General features: G+C 40.3%; 1 long non-coding RNA gene across 2 annotated transcripts; it reads left to right on the plus strand.

Moving 5' to 3' along the window:
• Positions 1 to 4464: 4464 nt before the first annotated feature.
• On the plus strand, positions 4465 to 5571 carry LOC134880535 (uncharacterized). 2 transcript variants are annotated; one of them, XR_010167930.1, is made up of 2 exons: positions 4465 to 4532; positions 4606 to 5571. It is a non-coding gene; the product is annotated as an uncharacterized LOC134880535 (long non-coding RNA). The 2 variants fall into 2 exon arrangements; XR_010167931.1 differs by having other exon boundaries at positions 4470 to 4532; positions 4603 to 5571.
• Positions 5572 to 6358: the final 787 nt, after the last annotated feature.

The following is a 6358-nucleotide window of genomic DNA, read 5'->3' on the forward strand; positions in this document are numbered from 1 at the left end:
CACGGGCAGACAGCGTCACACAGTCTGGTCCTGACATCTTCAGAAAGCATTTTGTCTACTCTCTTGTTCTCCACCCCTCCCTGTGTGAGGTGAAGGTGAATGTTACAGCCCGACCTCATCGTTCCAGATAAAATGCATCTTACAGCACAATTACTGATGGAAGATTGTACAAGTTCAAGAGATATCAAATAAAAACACAAAAAATAATAGAACAAGGCAAATAAACAATGGAGTGTTTACATCTGGTGAAGGCTTTCTTACTCGCTGAAAGTTGAACTATTCAGTTTGGTCTCATCGCAACACATCCAATGATGGAAGATACATCACTTGGCAGGTATTTGGAATTTCATATACCAAGGTATGAATCACCAGATAATGCATTCAGGTAAAGCACAGATAGTGGAATATGAATGTAGAATCTTTAGGAAAACAGGCACGATTTTGGTTTCAAAAGCTTTGTTTGTTTTAACACTACACAATATCAGTACAAAAACACAACATAATAACACATCAGAAGCAGAGGTTCATTAACAGGGGGGCAGTGGATTGAGAGTTCTAGATTAAATATATTTAGGACTTTGGATGATTTTCCTGATAGAATGTAGCGGTAGTCAAATTGTAATGAAGGAGAGTAATAGGCTAGCTTGGTTAATGAGGCGGAGAAGAAGTAAAGAGTTATTGCTGGTGAGGAGAACGTTGTGAGGGATTTGATGATCATGTCAGATTTATGTAAATTGAGATGATGGATGTTGGGTTGCATCTATGTTTTGGTAACAAAGTGAGGCCGGACCTGCCGCAGCGTGGGGTGTGACAACAGCCATGAGGGCATTTGATCTCAAGATGTTGTAAAGAATGATTGGCAAGATTGGAAATGGTGGTTGTCTCATTGTCCTTTCTGAAACACCACTTTCCACCCCTCAAGAATAGAATAGAATAGAATAGGAGGATGAAACCCTCTTTATTAGTCACATACATGCACACAGCAGAGCACACACAGTGAAATTGGTCCTCTGCATTTAACCCATCCTAGTACTAGGAGCAGTGGGCACCTACTGTGCAGCGCCTGGGGAGCAATGGGGAGGGGGGATTGGAGGTGTCCGGTGCCTTGCTCAAGGGGAGGTTTGTCAATGTATGTCAAATTGTGTGTGGGGTCTGGTTTAGAGACAAATATATTATTTTCATTTACACTAGAGATGGAGCAGCAGCAAAAATGCAACATCTGCCTTGTTCCTGCAGTCAAGCTGGCCTCCACTTGGAAGGAGACCGCTAAACTGCACTGAGTGACTGGCACAGAGAACACGCAGTCCTGGCACAAAGGAACAGTGTGGGATAACTGCGGGATAACAACTCCCTGCTCTGTTATTGGGCCCAGAAAGATTGTTCCCATAGACCTAACACACATTAGGAGAGAGACATCTGTACATTTAATAATAGATGTGATTGAGGTAAATGACGTTGAGAAGTAGGAAATTGACAGCTGATATTTTCTGCAGAAGTAAAGGAGAATCTCTTGTCCTTTGTTAGTATTAATAGTTGTTTTTTTAAACAAGGACCAGCAAGAAAACACATGAATTACAAAAAAATAAGATGATGAGGGGGGGTGAAAAGGGACGTTTGATTGAATCTGTCCTCCAGTTGCAAATAGTCGAAAATCTTAAAGTAACACAAGAAACCAGATCATTGTGTGTAGTAACTGTAATGTTATTACTGTTGAACCAACAGTCACGCGTTACAGAAAAATGCAATCTGATTACTTAACTCCAAATACTGGTCTCTGGGCAGGGAAACAGAACAATCATTTGCTTCTGCTCTCTTATCCTCTCTTCACGTCTAAACCCGATCTTCTCTCCCATTTATTCCCATCTCTCACTCCCCTGATGTTTTACTCTCTTTGAAAGCTGTCGTTTTTTATCATCTTACATTTTTCTTTAGTTCCACTAGTTCTTTATTTGTTTCCTGTTTATTCCCATTTTCCTTCATTTCTCCTGTTCCTTTTCTTACTTTTGTGTGTGAGAGAGAGAGCGAGCGACAAAGAGAAAGAGAGTGTTGCAGATAGCAGCATCAGTGTGGAGCACAGTACTCATCTTTTTGTGATATGGTTTTTATTGTTTTAACAAGTCTAAATAACAATACAAAAACAAAAACAAAATCAAATAAAAATAAAGTTGGGAGACACATTCTCATTAGTTAATTTGTTATAACAGTCGCTGTTCTGGTCTGTGTATAGATCAGTGTTCATTTTGTCGCCCATTTTTCAATTTAGTCTTAGTCTTGTGTCAAAGTTCCTTATTAGTCTTAGTCATATTTAGTCATTCACATATCATTTTTTGTTAGTCATGTTTTAGTCGACTAAAAGTCTCAACATTTTAGTCTAGTTTTAGTCAAACAAGAACTCAAGGTATTTTAGTCCAGTTTTAGTCAAAACATTTTTTTTTTTCAGAGATGATTTTTGTTTATCATTCCAGTTGAGTTGTGTTCCACACAGCTAACATATTGATTAGATGTCATAATAACCTGGAAAAACAAACATCTTGAATGAATGAATCTTCAATCAATGCAACTTTGCTGAAAGTGTCTGGTTTGTTGATTATACACACAAGAAATACACATTTACAAAAGATGCACTTGTTCTGACAACATATTATTTAGAATCACCCACAACATTTTAAAAAATGGTGTTAAATAATACGACTCTTACAGCTACAGACTCTTATAGCTGAGCAGACACAAGTTAAAATATAATAAACACTTAAAAGGATAGACGTACTGTAGACCTAAAAATACAACCTATCTACATGTTGGGTTCGGTTCTGTGCTTGAGAGTACAGAATAACAAATGCAATTTTGTTCTGAACAGAAATAATGTATCACAAAATCTAGAATAGACCATTGTTAAGTTAGAAAAATCCATTACGAGATGGAGGTCTAGAAAAAAAAATGTGTATTTGAATGAAGGGTTTTTAAAGTAAACACAGTAAACACCTATAAACACTCTAATTATCTTTATTGAGCTTAAAGAAAGCACTTTTTCCAATGTAACTCTTGCTCTGTTGCAGCGGCCACTGGAAAGGTCTCCAGTTAAACTGAAGACCCGCTCAGCAAAGGCTTGGCATTGCCAGAAGATCTAATGCCAGAGGTTTCAGCATTGGAAATGTGGTGGAGCTTTGGGAGGACCAGAGCTCTATTCCCAATTCTTCTGGGTAATCGGACAGGATCTCTTTTAATTTTTGTAGCTCTTGTTTTATGTTGGTCTTGGAACTCCTTGGCCTAGATGGCCGATGGGCACTAAAAAACCTAAACCTAGGCCAGTTTTTCATAGGTGCCTCTGCAACCTCTGCATTTTTAATGCCCTCTTCATCAATAGAAAACTTGCTGGCTGACACATCCAGAAAACAGCTCAAGTGTGAATCCATGTTTACCAACATCTTCTGTGCCACTGTAGCTACATCCCTGTAGCTCCTCATATTAGCAAAGTAGAAGTCAGACAGGTAGATGTTCAAGCCCAGTAATGCAGGCACAACCAGAGAGACAACTTGTGTCACTTTCAAGCACTTGTGTGTGCTCTGCAAATGGAAGAAGCAAGTCCTTCAGGATGGCCACCTTCTGCCACTCAGTCCTCAGTCAGGCAGTCCCAGCCCATGTTGTCAGCCACCGAAACCACATGGTCCTTCACTTCAAGTCAACGAGACAACATCAAAACAGTCCTCGACCATCTGCTAGGAAAGTCTTTCGTGAGGACAAGTCCAGCCTGTTTCAATAACTGTTCTGTGGCAACAGACGATTTCCAAAACTGTTTCACCAGGTGACTGACCTTGTCCAGTAAGCGTTTGATGGCTTGTTCCTTCTTGATCATGTTAACAACGAGCTGAAGTGTATGGACGACACATGGGGTCCTCTCCAAGGTTCCATATCTGATAGAATTAAACACAAAACAACAATCTTTTCATTAATCCTACAATAACTATTAGCCTGTAGCATAGCATATTGGCCTTTCAATACATGAAAATAATTGATTAGGTATATTTCATTATTTTTTGATTTAACATCAAATATCTACAATAGTGAAAAAACACTATATATGACAAACATCAATCACAGACTGACCTTTCTTCTGCCTCTTCCTCTCCCTCACTATCCTGGCTATTGTTCTCATCAGAACTTGTGTCCTCTTCTTCATGGCAAAACGCAGAAACCATGTTGCTTCCATTATCTGTTATTATCCTGAGAACTTTTTCTTTTAGGATCGCCCATTCTGCTAAACACTCATCTACATGAGCAGCTATAGACTGAGCTGTGTGTGGGTGAACCATTTGCTTCATGTTTAAGAGGATGTGTTCTGCTTTACTGTCCTGTATGTTGAAATAGCAGGCACTAACTGCAAGTGTAGCCGACCATAAATGTAAACTACCTTCTGGCCACTGTAGTATTGCGCTACAGCGGTACCGCCCACTTCCGCATTCCATTAACTTGGTAAACAATATTTAAACAACTGATACCTGATAGTTCTGTCCCGTTCGAGCGAAACGTTTCCGGTAAGTCTCCACAATCATCGAGGTAGTGGCACGTAAGGCTCTGGTTGTTGACTTTTATACCTTACTCCAGCAGACTGTAGCTTTGTCCGTGACGGTAACAGCAGCGGTACTGTGTGGGTTAGTGAGGGGCTGCGCTGTCCGAGATACATAAGGTAGGAGCGCTCATAGTTTTTATAAAGTTAAGGTTTATGGCGGCATTTCTATAACGTGGGCTTTGTTCTTTTATAGATTGTCCGCCACTGCTGTTTTGTTTCTTTGGTTTTAATTTGTTAAAGTAGTTGGTATTTGATGCTGTTGTTTACATTGTTGTTCCAATTTCTAATCTCCCAAAAGTATTAGTGTTTTTATTATCTGTATAAATCTGTATCCAATGAGCTGATATACTGTTGTGTTTTGTGTCTTTTACGAGGGATCCAGCCCCCTGACGTGAGCGGCAGCCTTGGGAGATGGGATTCAGAGGTGTTAGGCCTGTAGGAAGTAATAATCAATATTCCGAGTAACTGCAACACTGTCTTATTTTGAAACACTGTCTTATTCTGAAGTGCACTCTTATTTTGAAATGGTCAACTCGTAACCGGATGCAAACGACATTGAATGCAACATTGCTGGCGCTTGAGGCCGGACGGAGGAAAACTGTGGGTTTGAGCGTAGGTTTCCTCAACAAGCGAAATGTAAATACAGGGTGAACAGGGGAATCTCTTGTGGTGTTATACATAAAACACACAATGAGTAATTCTCCTTATTGCCACTGTAATACCCTAAGAAGCGACTTGGCTTTATGCCACGTATACACTGAACTGGCCGGAAGTACTGTTACGACGTGAAGCAACCAATAGGAAGAGGCAACCGCTGGACAAAGACCCATCACAGATGGGGTGGGGGTCTCTTTTGGCTCGGACCCACGGACAGTGAACACATCGTGAATTCTATTCATGTTTTGGGCCTGTTCTAGTGTGTGTAGAGCTTTAGGGCCACAGCTGTGAAACGATTGTAAAACCTTCCACTACATCTTTTTTATTAAACACTCCTTTATAATTTTTACGGGAGTTTTGCCTTTTCTTTTAAACCGACATCCTGGCTTCAAATAAACGAACACATTTCTACAGGCCCTCACGTGCACTTCACTGTGTGTGTGTGTGTGTGTGTGTGTGTGTGTGTGTGTGTGTGTGTGTGTGTGTGTGTGTGTGTGTGTGTGTGTGTGTGTGTGTGTGTGACCTTCTTTTCAGTTTGCTGTGTCTGTACAGGGCACGTGTGAGTGGTGGTGAGCAAATCTTTAGATTTTACCTGCTTGTTTCCCCACTCTCAACAGTAATTGTTTGCGCTCGTTTAGTCAGTTTTTCTAGGCTGGATACCATTTTAAATAATATTCTTGTTGTTGATGAATTCATCATAAACTGTTGCTTTTAATGGTTACTGTTTGTAATGTATTAAATTTGTCTGATATTTATAAATAAATATCATACTCTTGGGAGTAAATCCTTGTCTTGATCCTTTTTGTTGACTGCCAACTGTATCGTGTTTCTAATTGAGTCTGAGGAGTTTGGCTGTTTGATAGATTTGAGAAAAAGGGCAAATTTGATCAATAGAACAGCTAACTTTAGGCCGTGTGCACGGCCGTGGTTACAGTTCTGGCATTGACGGCAGGATACATTGGCAGTCCAATTAGTTTGAGACAGGATTATTTTCTTTTGTATAGTATTTCATTCAGTCATGACCGAAAGAACGAGATCGCGGATACAAGCGGCTGAAATGGGATTTCTCCGCAGGGTGGCTGGCATCTCCCTTCGGGATAAGGTGAGAAGTTCAATCATCCGGGAGGGACTCGG

Source organism: Eleginops maclovinus, chromosome 18 (assembly GCF_036324505.1).
Source record: "Eleginops maclovinus isolate JMC-PN-2008 ecotype Puerto Natales chromosome 18, JC_Emac_rtc_rv5, whole genome shotgun sequence".
NCBI classification, from domain to species: domain Eukaryota; kingdom Metazoa; phylum Chordata; class Actinopteri; order Perciformes; family Eleginopidae; genus Eleginops; species Eleginops maclovinus.